The sequence below is a fragment of the Crassostrea angulata genome, chromosome 1 (genome assembly GCF_025612915.1).
Source record: "Crassostrea angulata isolate pt1a10 chromosome 1, ASM2561291v2, whole genome shotgun sequence".
NCBI classification, from domain to species: Eukaryota; Metazoa; Mollusca; class Bivalvia; order Ostreida; family Ostreidae; genus Magallana; species Magallana angulata.
In genome coordinates, this window is record NC_069111.1 from 110,778 (window position 1) to 135,823 (window position 25,046).

Here is a 25,046-nt window from a genome sequence, read left to right on the forward strand (position 1 = left end):
TATTACAAACGCACTAGACCTAAATATCAAATACCTCCCAAATTTTTATAAGGAAGTAATATGCGCTTTTAATGAATGTAAAATCACTGATCGAGAAAATATCCAGTTTCAGAATATATGGTTCAATAGAAATATAACGTATAAAGGAAAAACAGTGTTTTTTCCAAATTGGATTAAAAGTGGTTTTAACCAGGCTAAATTACTGGCATGCTAAAAGGTGTTGTTGGTCAGCTGGTACATGGCTTGTGTGTCCAGCTGAGACTTGAAGGATTCAAGTGATACATGAAGTGCTAAAGCAGCCTCATCTGGTAGGTGGTTAAAGCACAGGATTGTAAATTAGAAAAGGAGTATAGCGATGTGCATCGATTCGAGTTGTTGATGGAACGTATGGTTGCCTTTTGGTCTTGCTATTTAGAGATAAGGTACAGATCTGTAGGAATAGCCACTAACGCATGCTTGATCCTGTAAAGCAAGACGGGTCTGATCTTTAATCGTCTTATTTGTATTTGTTCCCAGTAAAGATTTTTTATCATCCGGGTGACGCTGCCTGGGTCCTGATCATGGTTTTCTTCGTGGAAAATGGTGCTGATCTTCTGATGGATTTGCTTTAATAGTTTGATGGTTGCTTGTGATGGTCCCAAGAAAGGCAAAGTGACATAAGTTCTTTTGAGCATCGACCTTCATCTAGCTCCGTCCACATGTTTAAACTTACTGTCACATCTTAAAGACTCAACAGATTATCTAAACAAAACACCATTTTCAAATCTTCCAGATAATACTATTCTCGTGACAATGGATGTTGCATCCCTTTACACCAATATCACGCATGACAAAGGTATTGCAGCCTGTAAAGAACTATGGGACGTTAGGGAGGTTCAGATCCCTTCAACTGAATCTCTCACCAAGCTCCGAGAGCATGTTCTAAAATTCAATAATTTTATGTTCAATGGAGAATATTACCTACAAGTCAGTGGCACTGCTATGTGCACCAAAATGGCACCATCGTATGCCAATATATTCATGGGTAATCTATAGCGCAACCTACTAACAAAGTCACCTTTCAAACCTCTAAGTTGGTTGCGCTTCATAGACGACATCGAAATGAAATGGGTTGACAACAGAAACAACCTCGATGATTGTATTACCTTTGTCAATTCTTTTCATCATTCTATTTCCTCATTCTATTTCCACATTCAACAATGCGTTTCTTGACACTACTTCAACAGCTGTTCAACTTAAGTTGATGGTAAACTCGATTTTAATCTTCATACTAAACCTACAGATTCCCACCTCTAATGACGTCTAGCTGCCACCCACCTCATACGTTTAGAGGCAAGTAAAGATAGGATGTTATAATTTCGTTCGTGCATCCTTCATATGACCTATCAAAAAAATTTCTAGCAGAGTCTGCTTTGCTCTTTGTTTTACCAATTTAAAAGATAATACTAACAACGTGTTGAGCTGAAAAGAGCATTTTATTACAAACTCCAATGTTAATGTTACAGTAGTGTCTGCTATCAAAATAAATGTTACACCTGTCACAGTGAAAAATTTAAAACAAAAAAGATACATTATCAAGAATATAAGATATGTATATACACAATAAAACACATGACTAAGGAATGGCAAAAAGCAAAAAGGAGGGACTTCTCGTCTAGATCGGTGGCGTCGGAAGCAAATTGAAAATGGGGGGGGGGGCTAACAAGGGGGGGGGGGGGGGGGGGTAAGTATACCTATGTCTCCAAATTCTCAATATTACCATCTTTTCAAGGTAAATTTAGGAACCTTTATCTTTGCTGCAATAAAAAAGGGGGGCTGAACCCTCTATGATGCTATGTGCATAATGGTTAGGTCTAACTTAGCAAAAAAAGGGGGGAGGGCTAAGCCCCCCCCCCAGCCCCCGGTTCCGACGCCTATGTAGATGATCCATGATGTTGCTATGTACAATATATACCAGCAGTTTACAAGGGTTGTATTTTAACAAAACAGGTCGATATTTGATGCATTGATAATAGTAACATTGGATTTGATTTTTGTTAGCTGTACGAATGTAGGATTTCTTACTAGCTTGTAAAGATGTTTGTAGTAGATATGAATCTTTATTACAAGTATATAAATAAGGTGCTTTAGACATACTTAACATTCACAAATTCAAATATCGCATACCCGGGATGCGATAACCAACAAATTACTACTGTAAGCAATATACCAATATCAGGGTAAACACAGCAACAATCATGCTCTCATTTTCATTCAAAACGGCCTCTGGAAAATGGGGTTTGTTTCAAAGTTGTTAATCTTTAGACTTCACAGAAAAACGGCCTGGTTTTTGTTTCAGTGTGGATTAATGAAATGAGATCTACGAAATATTGTATATTAAACTTTTTGAGAAGCTGTATATGTACAGAAACTTATAACAATCACCATCTAGATTACATCTCTGGTTATTTTCTTGTTAGAGGACATGTAGATTGTTACAAAAACGTTCGTTCTGCAGCATATATAGAAAAACACTTTCATCATTTTTATATTTCAAACTAAATTAGCTGTGAAAAAAAGAATCCAAAGATGGTTTAAAATTAATGTATTTCATGAAACAGCTATTGAAAATATAAAAACAGTGAGGCTGAAATGCCCCACTAGTTAACCTCGGGGTTGTTCTTTAATCGATTTTCTTGGAATGATACTGAAACTGACAAGTCTATAATAATAAGTTAAGATATTTCGCCAATAAACTACGAGACGCTTACACCAGAGTAACTGCTTACACTTTTGATATGATGACCGTAAGCTATAATTGAATTTTATCTAATAAAAATTTATTGAGAAATAAATCAAAAACATACATTAATTTTCGATAAACAAGCCCGAAATAGCAAAAATGAGAGTAAGATGGTAGACATGCTTTGGTGGATCCAAGTTAGTGAGAGTTTGAATCAAATATATGCTTGCAATGAAATAATATTGAATGATTACGCAAAGAGTGAATATACATGTACGAGGGTTGTTCGGAAATTATTGAGACAGCTCGAATATTTCCCTTTCTTAGTGACGAATTAGGGTGAAAATTGGCATAAACATTGAAGAAAACCCAACAAATAATTAAACAAAGTAATAAAAGAACATTTTTAATAATTTGTTAACAACGTTAGATAAACAAGTCGGTGGTCGGGGTACCCGACGCAGGCATGGTCGGAGAATTAAATTTAAACATCTACTTTTTAAGTGTCCGTAGACTGATTTAAATCAAGATACAGAGCTCATAATTCTTTGTCGTGTTAACAAAGTTAAGAATTTCTAGAGTAATGAAGTGTTTAGAATTAAGCGTTGCGTGACCTCTCTGAGGACAGGTTCGAGGTTTAAGTTCATCCTCCCGTCACCTACGCTCGGGATACGAGAGAATAAACATATAGTTAATTGATCCTCAACCTTGTCTTCATTAAGGTCAGTATCTGTAATTTTTCATATTTTAGTGTCTTTTTCATAGTATTGTAAATTATTTGTATTTAAGCGTAAGATTTGGTATAATGAATTGTAATTTCTTAAGTTAAAATTAGGAAGTTCACAAGAATTGATAATTAAAGTAATTAAATTAAAGGAAATGGTTACCGGAAGTAAGTTTTAAAAATGACCGCCGCTGTTTTATGGCGGACCGCTTAAAATTATATATTAAATCACTTTTAACTTCAGTAGTTTCTATTTCAACATTTATGATTACCTTTGTATTGTTAATTAACCAATGATTTCCTATTGTATACTATTGATATCACTTACGCTCGGGACACGAGAGAATAAACATATAGTTAATTGATCCTCAACCTTGTCTTCATTAAGGTCTATAAAGTTTTACCACTGGATCAGAGATCGTCGCTGGGCGTAAGGCCACACATTCCCCAACGGAGCTAAATTCCCCTGGCGGACGCAAAGCACACCGTAACAATTGTATCATTTTAAAGTGTAAAGCGGTAATTACAACTCGTTATGCGTGTAAAACAATTTAACACACCAACAGGCTTATCTTAAAAATATCTAGTCATGAATATGCATCTCTTTTCATTGTATCGATTTGTATATATGGAATCCACTTTACTCGGGATCAAGCAAATATATATTTGAATACAAATTAATGTTGTTTGTTTGACCATATGACGTTATTTGACAGCTTTTCAAACTGAAATAGGATATATGTAGAGCCGTCATTCAAATTAATTATTCATTTTAAATTAATAATCTTTCAATTTCAGCCTAAAATAAGGTAAAAATTGGTTTGAATTAAAGAGATTCCAAATGAAATAAACTTAAAGCTGACATGAATATATAGATACACAATTTTCCTTTTATCTCCGACTACCGCCATATTAGTTGACGATTTCTATTCTTCTGCTCATCGGTACGCACCCCCCTAGAGCACTATTTATGCTTCACCACATTCAGGTATTTCATTCACCCGAACAGGTTACCTTGGACGAAAAGACACGTAGAAACGCGTTTTGAACAAAACTTATATGAAAACCACTGCACTGGGAAGGAATATCCAATGAACGACGAAACAAGACAGAACACTGTGCCGGATAATAATGCCAGTGCCAAGGTGGCATTTTTGCACCCGCTTAAGCTGCAAATATCAAAAAATTCAAATATGCCATATGATAATCCATTGCATAAAGAGTTAACAACCACCTTTGTTATCATTGTATCTCACCTGTCAGGTGAGATATTTACCTTTCAAAAATAAATTCCTATAGGAAAATAATTTTTCCCATAGGAAAATATTTTTTCCCATAGGAAAAACAATATTCCTATAGGTAATTTGAAATTTCCTACCGGAATACAAGAATTCCCATAGGAATTTCAATTCCGATAGAATTTGATAAAATCCGATAGGGAAACTTAATATCCTATAGGAAAACTACATGTCTGAATCCAATTCCTATAGGAAATACCATTCTCCAATAGGAAATACCATTCTCCTATAGGAAATATATTTCCTATCGGATATTTAAAAAATCCTATAGGATTGTCAATATTTCCTGTAGGAGAATTAAATTTCCTATGGGAATTATCATTTTCCAATGGGATATTAATTTTTAAAGGTAAATATCTCACCTGTCAGGTGAAACACACTGAAAACAAAAGTGGTTATATACTCTCTAGACACTGGTCTATCATTTGGTATACATGGAGTTTTCTGAAACTGCATCTTAAGCGGGTGCAAAATTGCCACCTTGGCACTGGCATTACTATCCGGCACAGTGTTACAGACTGAAATCAACGCGCAGATACTTCTTAAATCCTTGATAATTATAGACCGTTTTCCTGTGTATGTTATAACATCGCACATGCGCAAACCACACACTATGGCAGATCGAGCAATGTCAATGATCGCATGGATTTTAGAAACGGAGCATTGTAGTAGAAACCGATGGAAACGATGTTGAATTTACTATCATTTAGCTACCGTGTTAGATCTAGTGCCGCCGGGGTTTTCAAAAAAATCCAGACGTTATGCACTCTGTACGAACGACATACGTGTTCGATGTGAATGCGAAGTAAGGCAGCACTGTCTGTGCAAAAAAATACGTATACCTTGGAAATTCTATAAATATATTTTTTATTCTATTGATTGTTGTTTCCTTTATTCTTTATAACAAATATTTTACTACAATGTGTAGTTCATGCGTTCAGAAGTACGTGCAACCTGAATGCCTCGATCGGAGAGCAACCGAGCGTAACTTTCGCAAACGGTATATATACCCCAGTGGCAGTAGAAGAGCGATCGAAACTATTATGGCGAACAAATGCTTATATGAATTCATGTCAGCTTTAAACATTTCACAGTTAGTTACACAGAGAATATTTCGAGTTCGGCAATATTGAGGGAATTATCAGATCCCTGGGGCATTCTGAGTCTGACGTATTGACCAACATCCGGAGAACCGCAACAAATTTCTACCACTTGTCCATTGACGGCGGGTCCTCTAAAGAATCCAAACTGCTCGTATGTGCTAGTGTTGTTTGATATTTCGTATATGACGTCATGAAATCTCTCACCTAATGATAAAAAACAATTTGATCAAACTTGCTTTAAAAACAGCCTTTATGATTTATAGATTGCTCGCTCTTGTGCGAATTGAAATAGATAATAGCTTATGCAGACATAAAATATATTACCGAACTAATCTATTCTCACGAACACACGAACAAACGATATCTTTGACATGTTCACCAAATCAACCAAAATCCAGGGGGTAGGTTCCAACTGGGAGTGAAATATTTGTACTTTCTGTATACTGATCTTTCCATCGGTTGCAAAGTCTGGACCCCACTTTAAAGGTTTGTTGAAAAGCACTGATGACACTAGAGGGCGTTTGTTTAAGGCTGCGTTAGTTTTCCATTCCATCTCTACAAAAAGTATTACATTTAATATTAATCTTTATACAATCAAAAAGAAACAATTCTTTATTTATATTTCAGGTGCTGCAACGCACGAAAGCCCATTGAGTTCAGTTAAAAAATGATAATTCCAATATTTTTATTGCTTTTTAACGCAGTAGTTATTGAGTTTTAACACAACTTTTTGCGATTAAACGTAGTCACCTTTCCGATTAAATGCAAATATCATCCCGATTAAACGCAATGAAATTATTTCCTTTGAGCTGTTCACAAGAAGCTTTCGTAACAAAACGCAAGTCATGAATCTTTCTACGACCAATTCTCCTTCGGCATCCAGTAACGTGGTGTCATGTGAGATATGCTTGCTAGTTCCCAGATCAGTTTTGCTGCTATTCCCAGTGCGAGCGCACGTGCTTTGGTTATAATTGTTATCGTGAAATTTAATTTACGCGGAATTTTACGTTGTGAGATATGACTGATTCGTTATTGCAAAGACTTGCGAAAGAATTGGAAGTTGACGAACATTTGGACACTACTGAGGTGGCAAATGCCCCGAGTAATAATCTCTCTGTAGAAACTCTTCGCAAGAAAGAGAGGAAGTTAAGGCAGACGGTAATATTTCAATTTTGTCTAAACTTTCAGACAAATTCACTTCTTCCGAAAAGACGGGCCGTGTATTAATTCAGAACTATCTAAAATTATGAAATCTATTGTTTGCGATCGGCAAACAAAAAAGGATGATGAAAAAAGAAGAACTGATCTATTGGAGAAGAATCCTCGGCCCGAAAACTGTGATTACCTCTCTACTCCGAGGGTTAATCCCGAAATATGGAGAAAGATTTCAACGACTACGAGATCAAAGGATATTGAATTTCAGAAAACACAATCCTCTCTTCTCCGGGCTTTTGGACCGGTTGCGTATGTTCTGGAAAAACTGGTTGAAAAGGATCCAAAAGGCGAAAATGAGGAAATTTCACCTCTAATCGAAAGTATAATGGATACCGTGGTTCTCCTTTCTATGGCTAATGATGACATGAATGAATATCGACGGAATAACATCAAGCCTGATCTGCACACGGATTATAGATCCTTGTGTTCTAACCAGGTTCCGGTGACGGAAATGCTTTTTGGAGATAACATTGCCGATCAACTAAAATTGATTCAGGAAGCCAACAAAGTTGGAAAGAAAGTTGACAAATATCAATCGTCAACAAAGCCTTTTTTAGGATCAAGGCCATCTTGGACAAATGGATCCAAGAAGGGAAAGACGGGGTGGGGGAAACAAACCCGAGACAACACCCAGTCATCCGTATGGAACAAGGGCAGCAGTGTGCAGACCCCTTACAAAGCAAAGAAGTTCTAGACTCGCAGGTCAGTGCACACATTGCTGGTCGTATATCAAAGTATATAAAATACTGGCAAGAATTGACATCAGATACTTATATTCTTGATATTGTTTGAGGATATAAAATTGAATTTAGTGAAATTCCATATCAGACAAGGGCTAGACCCACAGTTGCTTGTAAGCGTGATTCAGAAATAATTGAAGATCTCATTCTTTCCTTCGAGAAGAAGGGCATAATTCGCAATGGGACTAAGTTCGGCACCAAGAGTTTTTACAAAATTGTTAAAGCCAGTATTTGCTTCGTTAAGATCAAAAGGATTTATCTCTGTAGTTTACATTGACGATGTGTATTTACAGGGTGCAACGTTTAAAGAATGTGCAGACAGACAATGTGTTCTACACTTGTGATCTTTTGAAAAAATTGGGATTTATCATACATGAAGAGAAGTCTATTTTTAAACCTACGCAGTCATTTGCATTTTTAGGATTTGAAATTAATTCTGTTGAAATGACAATAAGTCTGACTGATAAGAAGATAGCTACCTTGCGACAAAAGATTAAGTTTATTCAACAAAATTCGTACACAATTCGCAATATTTCAGAACTCTTGGGATTATTAACTGCTTATTCAGTGGCAATTCCTTACGGAATGTTGTTTTCTAAGACGATTGAAATTGAGAAGATTGAAGCATTGTCAAAGAGTTTTGGAAATTTTGATTCTCCTATGAAATTATCAGAGCGAGCTTATTATGATATGATGTGGTTTTACGACACTGTGTTGAACACTTGTGCTCCGATAAGACGTATTAATCCTCAAATTGAATTATTCACGGATGCATCGTTATCCGGATGGGGCGCAGTATTACGTGATTCTAAAACTGGGGGTAATTGGACAGAATCAGGGGTTGCTTATGCCCCGAATATTAATTATTTAGAATTGTACGCAGTCTTTTTAGGACTGAAGAGTTTTTAATCAATTCTTTGTGAAAAACATACAAAAGATTCATACTGACAATTCAACTGCTGTTGCTTGTATCAATCATTTCGGGTCAACAAGATCTTCTAAATGTAATGATATTACAAGAAAAATTTGGCTATTAGCTAAAGCTAACGACATATGGATTTCAGCGGCTTATTTGCCGGGTAAAGATAACATTGAGGCAGATTTTGAAAGTCGGAAAATTAGAGACGACACAGAATGGATGTTGAATTCAAATATATTTGATGCATTGTGTAAAAGATTATTTTTTCCAAGTGTTGATTTATTTGCATCTCGTATAAACACTCAGTTAAAAAACTATGTTTCGTGGAATCCTGACCCAGGATCTTTAGCTTTTGATGCATTCACAATGAATTGGCAACAGTTTTCTACCATTTTTGCGTTTCCTCCTTTCAGCATTATAGACAGAGTGTTACAGAAAATAAAGCAAGACAGGGCCGAAGGAATTTTAATTGTTCCGTGTTGGGAAACACAGTTATGGTTTCCGGTGCTAATGAGGATGTGTGTAGCTCCGCCCATAAAGATTCCGAACAGCACAAAGACATTGAAGTTACCGAATCGGCTGTCTGCGATTCACTCGCTTCACAACAAACTCCACCTCCTCGCTTGTCATGTGTCCGGCAATTATACGAGGGACGCAGTTTATCAGAGGAATCAGTTTCAATCATTATGAAGTCCTGGCGAAGGTCTACTCATAAACAGTATGGCATTTATATAAACAAATGGTTTCAGTTCATAGATGGGAAAGTTGATCGATCTGATCAAGTTTCTGTGAACTTGGTAATTGAATATTTAACTTCACTTCATAAATCAGGACTTAGTTATAGTGCGTTAAAGGGGCATGGTCACGATTTTGGTCAAATTTTATTTTTATTTTTTTATTATCTAAAATGCTTTAGGAATGCATTTCTCATGATCAAATGGAATTTGAGAGTCCATCGTAGAGTTATATGCAAGATACAAGGCTCACAATTCTTTGCCATGTAAACAAGGCTCGTGCCCTGGTTTTGTTTACACAGGTTCAAAATACCAGTAAAAAATCTTTTTCAAGCTGATTTGTCTATTTTCATATTCATTTAAAGCATAAATAAACAGTTTCTAACGTTTAAGACATTCATTTTAGGCCTAAAACTGAAATTTTTCTCTTCAGCATTCTAAATGTAAACAAAAGCTTTGTTTACATAGTAAAGAATTATAAGCTCTGTAACTCGCTTAAAAGCCAACGAATGACACTCAAATTTAAGTAGCCTGCTAAACTTGCCTTATTAAAGCATTGTATACAATACGATCGGAAAAATAATTTTTTACCAAAATCGTGACAATGTCCCTTTAAATACAGCAAGGAGTGCTTTATCTTCCTTTGTCTGTTTAGATGATGACGAATTTAGGGGAACATTCGTTAGTCAAAAGATTTATGAGAGGAGTGTTTAACATCAATCCCAGTTTCCCACGTTATTCCAGTACATGGGATGTTAGACAAGTTTTAGATTATTTAGTTAGTTTAGGCAAAAACCGACACATGTCATTATTAAGTTTATCAATGAAATTGGTCATACTATTGGCCTTAGTTTCAGGACAAAGACTGCAGACATTGAAAGCGTTAAACATTGAGTTTATGACTGTCAATAAGAATTCTTCTGTAATAATTTTTGATGTTAAGGAATTAATGAAACAGAGCAGACCAGGTTTTCATTTGAAACCTCTTCAATTTAAGCATTATGTAGATAATCCTTGTATTTGTGTTGTTTCTTGTATTTTAGATTACTTAGATAGAACAAAGGTGTTTAGAAAGAATGTTTCGCAATTGTTAATTTCAACTCTAAAGCCGTATAAAGCGGTATCTACTGATACTTTAGCTAGGTGGCTTAAGCTGTGTTTACAGAACGCCAAGATAGATACTGATATCTATAAGGCGCACAGCACTCGGGTGGCATCTTCGAGTGCGGCGAAATCATCAGGTGTTCCGATTACTACGATATTGGACAGTGTTGGTTGGACATCTGCTCAGACTTTTGCGAAATATTATGACAAAAACATTGAAAATGATGTTTGTTTTTCTTCAGGAATTTTGTCAAAAATGAAGAAATAGTCACATTGTACAAATAAATATAGTAATTGTCTTGGAAGTACGTTTTTACATTAACCTTTAATCATTTAAAGTCTCACATGACACCACGTGACTGGATGCCGAAGGAGAATTGATGAATTAAAGGAGACTTACTTGTAAGGCGAACTTTGATTGAAATTCTCCGAGGCATTCAGGAACGTGGGGGCAGGTGCCCGACCCTGTCCCACCCTTCTATAATTTTTATTATTTATTTGCAATTTATTCAAATTATTATTCAGTTTTCGATTCATCACATGATTCTTTAAATACTGATCTGGGAACTAGCAAGCATACCTCACCGGCCCCCACGTTCCTGAATGCCTCGGAGAATTTCAATCAAAGTTCGCCTTACAAGTAAGTCTCCTTTAATTTATCAATTAAGCAATGTTGAAAAAAATACAAATTCTCAAACCGTAACACTGCCACCCTGGAATCACGGCGTCCATGTTGTACTGAAATCGACAATTCCTCCGACACTGCTTCTTCTGATTGTCAAAGAAAAACGTAACGTCCTTTGATTCTCGGCTCAGTGCTGTACAGTGAAGTAAACTGGACACACGCGTTTCTGTACAATTGATGCTGGAGATATACGACTTGGTGACTTGCCTATACCTTTGTGTTGTAGCACTGTTTATAACTCGAACAGACAGAAAGATAAGTAATTTTAAGAACTTCATATTTTCAATGTTGAACTCAGAATCGGGTCTTGCTTATCTCCAAACACATTATTTAAAGATGTTGGTGTTGGTAACCCAACGCAGGATTCATTCTGATATAGAAAACACGGAACCAGTTTTGCACAACTACTGCACTCTTTAAATCCAAAGGACGAATATTAAAATTTAATGGAATTTTGGTAACACGAAATTAGTTATATTCATTTTATTATACTGTGCTGGATAGTTATGTCATCGCCAATGTTTATTCACCAATAAATGGCCCTCAGGGGGTATATACATTAAATAACATCAACTGTCATGAACTGACTCTTTTAGAGCGTTGGCGAAACTTATAGTTGGAATACAATGAAGTAAATATTCATAAACCCATTAAATTGTGAAATCAATGGGACGAAATTTGTTCGAAAGCTCGTTTTTCATTTTATCTTCCTGTCATTTTATTTAATATTGCAAATCTCGCTTAAGCAACACAATAACCGTGATAGTAATACATTGAATGAAAACACTATTAGATGTAACAGTTTAAGAGTCTAAATCGTGGGTTGTAGTTTTATATCTAAAAGAAGCGTTTTAAATGGCCGATTTGGTACCCGCCCATTCTTACCCAAATGTTCTGTGACGTTGAAATCTGTAATGGGGACTTACTAAACTAAATCATAGCAAAGGCTTGTAAAGAGTTTTCTCAATAATCATTCTTCTTTTTTCTGTTTCTTTTTGATGGTGTAAACACTACTTGTCCATAGATCCTACAACACAACCTTAAAACGTACATGTGATTCAGGTGCAATGCAATTTCATATATTCTTAAAGTACTTAATCGATAAATTCAACCAATTTTAACGCATGGGTTCTATTTGAAGCAGCAATTGTTTTTATTAGTTTAGTTAGCTTATCACAAAGAAACCATAGCGGATACTGAAAACAGTTAATATAATCACAAAAATTGCATTGCATTGAATTTCTTTCAGTGTTTCGTGAGTGTTATTTGGAGATCGCCTGGCTCAACCACGTTATATTGACGTTACGTGATGGTAGACATAGTAATAAACACTTAAGTGAACCAGTAACTTTTTACTTTTATCTGGTATACTCACTTCCTAACAATTTATCGGTATACTATCATCAGCACATAACCTGGGACTAACAACTCACTGATTCTATGAATTGCAATTATATCTAACGTTTCACTGTTATATTTAAGTTTGGCAAACCTTCACAATGAAAACAATCTTGACTGATTTGGAGAACGACAGGTTGTCAACGACCGCTGCCACCAAATGGAACGTGGTTGAGCCAGGCGATCTCCAAGTAACACTCAAGACAGTTTCAATTAATGAGTTTATTTACAAAAAAAATAAATCATTAGAAAATATTTACAAATTCTCATTCACTTTCACCCTCACCCACACACTCACTCTCGTTCAAAAAACTAAACGCTGAAATCTAAACCCCAAAAAATAAATTCCCTTCTTGACAATTACTTTTATAAATAATAGACAGCTAATTGATCTTACTAATAATGTTCAGTTTGCAAACACAATTATACTGTAATGCTTATATTATCTTTGTTGCCAAACGTTCACAAGAAGACTTCTTGTCCGCTAGTCCTATCGCTATAGGGTTCCACTTATCTCATCCTTCGACATCCAGATACGGACGTCTGCGCTGACTGCTCAATAAAGACAATCACAAGTCCACCTTCATCACAATTTCTGGGGCTGTAGTCCTAGAACTGGTTGTGGAGTGGCGTGGTAGTGAAACAGTCCTATGGGATCCAAACGTGTGCTACATCATCATCATCATGCTCATCGACCAATGTCAAAACGCTACAAAGTCAACACTAATAAATCAACTGTATCAAAACACACAGTATATAAATCCATGTAGGCAACAACCATAGGCAACATTATTATATTACTATAGTATATAATATCTTATAGCTGTCTATAATGATTAAAATACATATACAGGGTAACATGAAAACAAAGTTTAAACCAATATGGCTTCCACTCCCGGGAAATCACTTCCGCCCAACACATTTAATTCACTTTACCAAAAAATATCTGCACAGTAGAAAAATACGTTTAAAAGAAGACGAAAAATAAAAATACAGAAGGCGTTTAAAGTTATCGATAGAAATAAGAATGGGGTATTTAAACTTTCTCTCCACTGTCACACCTGAGTGAACAACACAGGTAAGTTTTGTGAATGCTAGCCAAGCTATATTTAGAAATAAGTTAAACGACAAAGTTTTACTTTATATGCAAAAATAGCAAGACTACAAATTGAATGCACTGTACAGTACTCACCACGGTCTGTTTTCCGTGCCGGTGTTATGAAGTAAGTCAAGCAGCTATATGCATAGACATGCTACTAGATAAATCGTGCGCCCCTCTTGCAACACGACCGCACACCTGTGAAAATAGCTCGATTCTACTACGTTACACACGATCACGTGTTTTATAGAATTGTGGGTAATACCCAGCCGGGTTTAAAATACAGGGCCGTAAAGCTAACCTGATATATGTAATTGTTACATACATTGCCACCAAAAATATTTCAGTGAAAAACAGAATTAGAAAAATGTAGTCCAAATTTCCACTGTTTTGCTAAAAGTCTAACTTGTTATGAGCCTAATCCCATAATATAGTATAAATATCGTATGTTAAATTAATAATAATTCATTTCATCAGTACCTTTTGTGTTTAAAACATGATTTACTTCCCAGTTAACACAACAACGTTTTCACAACGTTTTTTAAACGTTGTAGAAATGTTACCAAAACATTTTTAAAAACGTTATTACAACGTAAATCTGTGTGGTTTTTGTTACGTTATAGTAACAATTTCTAAAAACATTCCTAAGAATGTTTACAAAACGTTTGAAAGAAACATATTCTAAACATTGTTTGTTATCATTTAGGGAACGTTTTTTTAAATCATTTTCATTTCTTTATGAAACTTTCTTTCTACTTTTAACTTTTAACATTTAAAACTTAAGGATTTTAATACAATAGTTTTAAATGTTTCAAATGTTAAAGACACGAGCCTTAAACATTTTCATACACAACAAAACAACATCATTTAAAATATTGCAACTGTATTATCACAGACTTATACTTCACAAAATGAACGAAATAAATCCACAGTATAATCCTTTGTCATTAAATATCAAGACATCACATCATCCCAATGGTCACAGTTTCCCAATTGTCTGAATAGTTTTCACACATTTCAATTCTTGTAGTTGCAACAGATTGTTTTACTGCCCTGAAAAAAAAACAGAAATAAAATACCTGGTTAGTGGAATTGAATCATTGAAATTGTTTCTTCTGTGATGCATTTAACAAGTTCAATCAACAATTGCATGTAGTTTATATAAATAAATTTCAAATACCCTTATGCTTGATACATTAACATGAAACAAGCGGACGCACAAGTAAACGCCAGGTGGCCTTTTTTGGGAAGCAATATGCGTCATCAATTACCGGGATGGTTCGCACCTATTCTGTTTCGCCCTGAGATGTTTCGCACCTCGATGTTTCGCACCTGCCTCGGAGCGAAACATATTACTTCATTAAGATACTTTTCTCGTATTATTATTCCTCTGAAATTAATTATTACCTATACAAGAATTGAAATATGTTTTTAAAAAACCTATTGAAACAGTGCTTGCTTTTATGCATGCACGGTCAAGACAGCGTGCTTGCTTGATTAGGAGTTTTATTTATTAATTTTATGAAGCCATAACGTTTTATATCGTTCAGAGCAAGAGGTGTAAATTGTGTTGTGATAACAATTATAGCCTGTCATTCACTTGAGAATTACCTGTATTAATATTTGTTATGAAAAATTCGGGAATGTAAATGTTATTACAAATGTATAATATTATATAGTTAGCATAGCACTATTTTAGGGATCATTATTTAATCACATAAACTATCTGCTTGAACTTTACATTACTCCCCCCTCCCCAGCACCCACCATTTAACTACGATTTTTACCAGTCTTATTAAATTAATATAATATAAATTTAATCAAAAACTTTAAATTCTTATAGCAAAAGTCAAACTAAATCAAACCTAATCGTTAAAAATTTTATTTCTATTCCAATCTTTCTTTTTATTTTGTTTGTAAATTTTTAATTTACCGGATGACAGTAAATACAAAAGTGACAAAAATGTCAAGTTGTATAGTTTGCATTACTTCCACCCAGTTAAATTAAAGTGATACGAAATGCAACAAATAACTGACATTAGGTGAATAGAGGCGTGAAAATTGGTTTGCTATAATTATCTATACAGATGTGCCTTAGCCTAACGGCAAGTCTTCAAGTAAACATTTTGTATAAATTGTTATCATCAAAATATGAATTAATTAATGCATACAATGTTTTCTATAACGAAGTTTGATTTATTTCTCTACATTCTTATGCATTGCCTGTACAAGTAGTTTGAAGAAAATATAAGACATGGCAGTATTCATGTCGATAAGCTTGAAGTATTCTGATACATGCAATTTATAAAATTTTAATTTACAATGTACATATGTCTTGTGGCATTTTGAAAATGTTTCCTTCAGATTTTTGTATATCATCATGTTTATGAGTCCCCCCCCCCCCCCCCCCCCCCACTTTCATAAACGATGTTACGTGCCTGATGGATAACAATGAAATGACGTTTTTTTTTTTTGTTTTTTTTTTTAAGAAGACTGTACGATAGTTGATTATGCATATGTTTTAATCTGAATATTAATATTTCGAACAGATGTACGAGTATAAACAGGTCATAAAATTATTATTTATAATTTAATAAATCATAATTGATTTTATTATGAATTATTAATAAATCATAATAAATATATCAACATCTCAGGGCGAAACAGAATAGGCGCGAACCATCCCGGATTCCAATAATCGATGACGCACATTGCTTCCCAAAAACGCCACCTGGCGTTTATTTGTGCGTTCGCTTGTTTCATGTTGATGTATGTTCGTTTTACATTTATGTCTGTTGGTTTTACTTTTTGCTTTGATTTGTATTTTGATATCTTTGGTTGATTTTATGTACATTTATTTTGCAGAGAAGACTGTTGGTTTTGCACATATGGCCATTGATGATATTATTTTAGATTGCTGAATTTAGTTTTATATCGTTGATTTTGTAAAAATGTGTTTTTTGCCCTTTCCGCTGCCCATAGTTTATGCAAGATATTTCCTTTTGAACAGTGAAAAGGGCTTTGTTGAGCTATTAGAATCTGACAGTAATGTATGTTGTAAGATGCTTAAAATAGATGGCACTCTGGGCCTTGACTTTATGAAGACAAACCAGTGTTGGATTGATTTTAACAATGGAACTCTTGGAATAAAGGGTAATTGAAAGCAAATGGCGATAGAAGGTTTCCTTGGTTTTTTTTTTTAAAGATAACAGTTGCTAGACAACATTCCGCCAAGAAGTGGAGTCTTAATACACAGTAAAATTTGTGTACCAGAAGATTATCATTTTCCATCTGGTACAGCAGAACCAATTGACGACGATATTAGAGAGCAAATTCTTTGACTTCAAGGTCAGTTGTTTCTCCGGGAGACACTGTTTCCTTAAGACTTATAGATAAGGAACAAGAATCAAATGTCGTTTATTTAGGAACCACAGTAAGGCAATTCTCTACAGACCAGGTTGTCAGGTGAAAATCTCCTGAGTGCAACCTTGCTGCGAGAGGATCTGGCAGAAATATTGCAGATGACGATAAACAAATCAACCCCGCGTATCATAAAGAGGCACAAGCATTTTAAAGTACATCGCTTTGTTTGCAGACAATGATTTGACTTAGACAGAACAATGTAGACAAATACAATATCAATACTGGTGACAGTCGTCCTATCAAACAACATCAAATGAGGGTACCTGATCAAAGAGGACTCAGACAAAATTATAGATGACATGCTAGCAAAAGTTGTTATCAAATCATCCAATACCCCATGGTCCTTACCCATAATCAGGGTTTAAAAGAAAGATGGCTAGTTTAAGTTTTATGTGGACTATAGCCGCCTCAATATCTGCACTGTTCAAGTTGCATATTCTTTCCCGAGGATCGATGAATTAAGTATCAGTTGTCTTGGTCAACTTGGTTTTCAATATTGACCTTTTTTCAGGATACTGACAAGAAGAAATAAAAAGTGTAGGAAAACCCAAAACGGTATTTGCATCAAAGCAATATCTGTATGAGATCAATGGGGTTTTTTTCCTGAGTTGGGCTCCAGCAACATTTATACGCCTCGTGAAAAACTTGTGAGCAGATTTACAGTGAGACAAATGTTTAGTCTTTTTGAACGACATTATTGTCATTGGCAAGACATTTGCAAATATGTTGCAAAACCCTGGACGTTCTCGAAAGGTTAACAAAAGCCAAATTGAAATTAAAGGCCAAAATGTGTTACTTGTTTGCAGAAAACGTTACTATATTGGACAGGTAATTTCTTGACACGATGTCGCCACAGATCCAAGCAAAATAGCAGCAGTGAAATAGTGGCCATTGCCATCAAACGACGCGGCGATAAGGTCTTTCTTGGTTTGCCCACCATTAATATTGCAGGTTAAAAACTTCTCTACTTTCACAAAAAGTCATATCTTCACTCCCTGGTCGAGAAAGGAAAATCATTTGCGTGAACAAAGAGTTGTCAAGAAGCATTTGAAACGTTGAAAAGGCACTTGATAAACTCCCCTTAATAGGCAAATCTAGATTTCAAAGTTCCATTTATTCTAAATACAAATGCAAGTGACCAAGCGATAGGAGCGGTTTTGTAACAGAACCTAGATAGAAAAGAATGCGTCATAGCCTATACAAGTAGATTACTGACCTAATGTAAGCGTAGATATTGTGTCACTCGGAAAGAACTTTAGACAGTAGTACAATTCAGAAAACATTACGAGTACTATTTGTGTGGAAAAGATATCTAAAACAAAATAATCTTAATTTATAAAGATGTAAATGAATCAGATTAAACCTAATACAAATTTATATAAATTCAAACGTAGGGAATCATTAAAATCTTAGTACTGATTTTCAAAGCACATAATGCATCGCGATTTTCACATTCTCATGGGCGCTGTATTATTAATAGAAAATGAGGCATCAACATATTTTGATTATAACAATTTTAATTTTAATTAGAAGTTTTATTAAGCATCATTTTAGAATTGAAAGGATATTATTGTTTTAAACATTATAATATATGTTATATCGCCGCGACATAAATTAATGTCTAGTCTAATATCGGATAATCAAGATAGGTCAAGCTGTAAATTCAAATTTTTAAGCTATAATTCAAATCTAGATGACGTAAATGAAAATCAGTAAGATTTTAAAGGTTTGCAACGATTGAATTTTATTTATTTTTTAAGAAAAAAGATAAATCAATAAATATCTCTCGAAAACATTGTCGGCGTACAAATGAAAAATGATGCTCTAACTTATTATCTACTTGGAACTTATAACATCTAAAATTGTTAAGAGGTTTTATCAGATTTATTAATATATATATGTAAATAAGATAACTTAAATTGTCTTCATAATCAACGTTAGACAGATAATATAATAATTATGAATAACAAGTATTTCATGATTTAAAACTAGAATGTGTTTGTTTTCAATCATTTTTCTTCATGTGGGTTCTTGTACGAAATAACAATACTTATATAATGGTTTCGCATTAAATCGCGAAGTTACCCGTTATATCGCGAAAGTTTCGGGTTTATTTATTTTTACCTACGAAAATGAGCTAAATGGGCTTTCGTATTAAAACGCTGATATGTGGCAAAATGATTTTTGGAATATGCCAGATATCGCAATTTTAGTTTTGTAATAAAACCTGTAGATAAGATATGGAACGACGGTTTATGCGAAGTATTCCCTAGCGTAAGTGCTGAAGGAAGCAATTTTAAGTTATTAGAATATCACATTAGTGAATGCTCTTAGTTTCGCTTTTTTTTAATTAGATATTTAGTTTGTAGAAATCGAGTATTGAGGTACAATAATGAGTGTGACAAGTTGCATGCAAGTAGTCAAGTGTCTGCAATGCGTGAAAACACCACTGTTTGGTGTTAAACTTGAATAGGTGCGGCTAGAATGAGTGTGAGGACATCCCTGTTCTATTTAATCTTCGTCTGATCTAACCTAAGATACTGAATGTGCGGTCATCCCTCTCTGCGTAACGTACGTAAAGAATTCCTACATAGGTGCAGGCGCAGTGATTGAAGGGTTTTTTTCTACAAAACAGGGGCCCGGGCTCACCCTTTTTGATCAAAATTTTAAAAATATGTGTAAGATCTATGGAAAAAGAATGACAAATCAGTTTTATTGTTGTTTATCGGTTTCTTATATGCCAAGTCTAATTAGAATATTTCATAAATGTGTCTTAAAACACCTTAAAACCTCGGAAGCTCCTTGCACTTCGCCCCCCGGGCCACCACCTAGACCTACCGGGGACATGGAGGAGGTCACCAGACCCTCGGCCGCTTCACCCCCTCCCCTCCCTCACACTTTCAAAAAATCCTTGAACCGCCACTTTAAGAAACTATGTGATTAATAATAGGCTGGTCTTAAGCAGAATAATACATAGGGGAAGTGTTGATAATGCTAGCGGAACGATTGTTGGGGTGGAACTTTGAGAGGTAATGTACGGTTTCATACTTAGAGTGTGTTCATCCCAGCTCTGTCTAATCTTTGTTGTTAACCAACGATACTGAATGTGTGATTCCTATATAGGTGCAGGCACGGTGATTGAAGTCTTCACTTTTAAAGGCTATCTGATTCTATCTCGGGCACGGGCCCGCGGGGGAACACAGTCAGTAACCCCACTTTCACGTTACAGGACATGGCCAGGAGTTTGGCCAATTTTTTCCGTTTGTAATGTTTACAATGCTTGATTTGTGAGATAACTATGCAAGCAACCTTAGAGATTTTAGATATTTAAAACTGTAATCTAGGCCAATACTTAGGCGCCAAAAGGAGTTCCAATTTACCTTAGAAACATGCTTTTTGAAATAATAAATTAGGAAAAAGGTGCTTACATCTTTGGACATTATCTACACTACTTTATCAAAATAATAGACTTAAATTTTTGGGCTTAAATACCGAGAAATCGGAAGAGTACTGTCTTTTGGTTTAGTTATTTTAAACATCATTGGTTACTTGAAGATTACCAATTTGTTTTTCTTTTTTCTCAATCAACTTTCGCTAATTAATAATCAAAGAAATTTCCTTTAAAAATCTGGAAATCATCTGGATTCTTTGGATATTAAAATCTTGCGCATGCGCATTACATTCACGCTAAATCACGGGAGGCTCTTTGGTTTTTTTTCCACAATATCACATTTGCATGGATAAACTCAGAAACGATATTACAAATACGTGTTAAGTTTCATTGAAAATTTGTCAAATTCTGTTCATCAAAGGAAATACGGGAAATAACTCTAACTTAGTGCATTTAGTCCCGAGAGTTCCGATTGTAAACATGGAGTGTAAATTCGAAGCGAGTAAAAAATGTTTGTGAAAAAGTGTTAAAGTCTTCGTTTTTAAATGAAAGGTATTTATAGTCTCAAAATGGTTGGTTATGAATAATTTGACTGTCGTTTTCAATGCCGCTTCATTAATTTTCTCCAAATTTGACTACGATATCATATGTAATGTCAACCCGTGCATGCACGGGTCAAATCTAGTATATCCTTAGATCTATGATGCATCAACTGACTAATCTCATTATCCTAGTCCTAAACGTATTTAAGATAATTAAATGCAAACAAACTATGAATAATTCAATAAAGCGAAAGGCAGTCTCTGTAACCTTGATACAAGGATAAGAAGATATAAAAACGAGGGGCGTTCAATAAATAATGGCGTCGTTGCTACAAAAATAACACAATAAGATATTTTTGTTGCCTTTTTAAAGGTTATCTTTAAAATACTCTTTTTAACAGAAACACATAATTTCAACCGTTTTATCCAAGCTTTGAATGCATTCGTAAAAAGTGTTTTGGTACTGATAAATGGCAGAACCAAAAGTATTACTTAAAGCAGAGTTTCTTTCTGACAAGTGCTTTTTCATTTAAGAAAAAAGTCACAAGGAGAAAATTTGGGTGCATAGGAAGGAAGGCGCAAAACATGAACTTTTTCTTTTCTTCCAAAAGTGATCTCACAATCTGGGATTTATGTGCTGGGCGTAGTAATGAAGAAATCAACTGCTACAAATTCCAGACGTCGGTCTCTTTATTTTGTAATTTATCTTAACTTTCTTCAGCACATAATTTTTGTATACATGTCCGGTGATTGATCGACTTAGAAACTTGAACTACAGGGCCTTCACTATTTAAGAAAACTGTGTATAATTCTTTATTTGTACTTTAGGATCGTTTTGTTATTACAGGGCTATTACAGGGCGTTTTGCCTTTTTACTAAACCACATATTGTTGTCAATTTTCCTCTGAGGTTCACAAAAATGTATCCATGTTTCATCACCTGTAACAATTTCTGATAAACGTCGTCCATTGCAATTTTTGTATATTTTAAGTAGTTTTATACACATTTCATCCTGCGATCGTTTTTGTTATTCTGTTAATAGATGAGGTATCCATCTTGCGCTAACCTTTCGGAGGCCAAGATGTTTCTTTAAAATTGTAAATACAGTCCCCGAAGAAATGCCTTCTAAGTTTGCTATTTGTTTAATGGTTATTCGACCATCGTTCGTAATGACATCGGTGATTTTTGTTTATCCTCAAGATCGGTTTTGCCATTTTTGAATTTCCTACCAATCTATCAACTTGTCTCAATGAGATACACTTGTTTCCATACACATCACAGTTTTTTGAAAATTTCTGTCGAGTTTTTACGTAATCTGCTTTTATGTAGCTTCTAATTTCAGTCTTATTTGATGATTACTTACTTGTCATACTTTTGTACAGTTTCTCAAGAAGGTGTTTCATATCAGCTTCTCAAAGGAGTTTTCGATGATGAAACGTGGTCAGATAAACGGTCATAAATAGAATATGAACCAAATCATGCGTAAAAAGAAATTTAAAGGTCAATTGAATCCGGTATTTTATGGAATCTGATTAGTGACATTATCTATTGAACGCCCCTCGTATAATTGCATAGTAAAAGAACTAAGCGTAGCATTGTAGTACTTGAGAAGAAAATTTTTCAACATTTTCCCTATATCCTATTTTGAACTTTAATCTTACATTAGTGCCTTCTTACCTTATCTTCTAGATCTTATCATACTCACGTTCGGGGGGGGGGGGGGGTTGTAATTGTGTACATCGTATTTCTGCTAAAACAATGACACGTTTTGTGTGTTTTAGACTTCATTTTATATATAGTAAATACGAGGGTTAATCAAAAAATACGCAGACAAGGTGATTGTCTATCATACATTTTTCATGAGAGTCATATGTACTCATATATATAATTCATATATACTTAACAGATTAATCTGTGAACCAACACTTATGTCATTGATATGCTAAGTTTTATTCCATTTGATGAAACGGTATTTTACTATCCCTTTTTAAAACCAGCATGTTTTGTCACCTCGGCGTTAGGTAACGTTCAAAACATGACGTGAAGATTAAACACGCACAGTTTATAGATAAACCCCATCTTTATATCAAGCTTAGTCTCTTGTGCCTTTCTCCTTACAATTTAACATGGCACTGAACCACTAAACATCTTATTTGCACACATTTGTTCGAGAATCATAAGTTATTTCTTCAAAGTTTTCATTTTCTAACCGTGTATCTCTTAGTTTACAGTAAGGATAACCCTGAACGTCGGTTGACGTTACTTATTTTTTAACCAAATACTTACAGATATTCTACTCTCTTTCGGACAGTTTGATATTCAAAATACAATTACCACCACCCCCACAAAATTTATTACAGTTAAACACAATCTTGCAAATAATTGTTGACTTATTTTTTGCACCATTGAGCAATTTTACAGCTTGTATCGGCTTTTTCCTAAGTTAAAACCATTTTGTTTGTACTTCACGTTGCGCCGTGACATTCGGCGATGTCGATGTTTTTAGTCAATTCTTAAGAGTACTCTCTGTTTTTAGTTATTACTATCTGTTCGACAAAACAATATATCCCGTCATTATTTGGAACATTGAATACCATGACTATAATTAATTTGAGGTTTCAATATTATTTGGGTTTAAGCCCAATTTAAAGAAATATTACTTTCAACATTATAACGTTTATTTTTGACATAACACAATTTTTTTTTTATATTTAAACTTTCATGTACAAATTATTCGCATCTTCTTATATATTTAGTTTACAGTGCATACACATCACATATTCACTTCATTTGAGATTTAAAATATACCTATAATATAGAAACAGTCACATACCGAAGATAAAAAAAGCACATGCACAGACAAGTGTATACACCGACAAAAGACATATATATGCACAAACAATCTCGAAAACTTTCTTTTATCACCCATGAAAGTTTGAGTATTTTTAGTTATGAGGTGGGGGGGGGGGGGTGAAAGAGAGTGGAGAAAGAGAGGGGAACACTATCTATCAAAAAACCATACATATGCAAGAGGATACATAAAAGTAGACATATTTTTTTTGCCATTATTTGCTTACAATTTCCTTGCAGCTATTATAAACACATTTTATAACAAATCACAAATAGTTTGCCAATACTTTTCATACTCAGCAAATCTATAATTCTTCAGCAACAGTAGATTCTCAATATATATTCTATCAGTGACAGTTCGTTTTAACATGAGCGTCGAGAGGTTTGGGACATTCTTATATTTACTGGCAAAAATAAATTATTTTACTGTAAGAATCAATATGTTTTGAAGTCTATACATATTTCTGTTTTTGAATTTACCAAAAAGTATAGTTTTTTTTATCAAATGTCATTAAAAAATTAAACTTGCTTCTTAACCATTCTTCAAAGTAGAGCCATATTACTTTGACATGAAAACAGTCCACAAATAAATGTTCTATAGTTTCTTTATCTTGATTACAGAAAGAGCAGGCTGGCGAATCAATTATATTGAGTTTGAAAAGGTACTCATTTGTTGGCAAAATTCTATGTAAAATCTGGAATGCAACCATTGAAATTTGGATTCTTTCTAGGTTTAAATGGGAGTTCAAAAATATTATTCCATTATATTTCTGTATTAGCAAATCCACTTTCTGTCCACTTCTTTACTGAACGAATTGATTCTCTTTTTGTTATCGATGAGTACATAATACATATCCTTACATCCTTTGCTTAGTTTGTAAAAATTTTTGAGAGTATTTGGAATAAACGGTTCATATTCTACCTTATTATTATTTGAGGCTTTTAATCTTTCAAAAAATGCTCCTTTCAAACTCCTATATTCTAGAAAATTGGTCTTAACATTTGAGTTTTCAAGAGTTTCAAGGCTTACAAAATTGCCTTCTTCTGTCATCAAATCTTTAATAAATTTATAACCACAGTTGAAATAGTTCTTAATAAT

At 34.4% G+C, this 25,046-nt stretch overlaps 1 pseudogene; it reads right to left on the reverse strand.

The window, feature by feature from the left end:
• Nucleotides 1–5,237: 5,237 nt before the first annotated feature.
• LOC128155552 (uncharacterized) lies at nt 5,238–14,029 on the reverse strand (annotated as a pseudogene).
• Nucleotides 14,030–25,046: the final 11,017 nt, after the last annotated feature.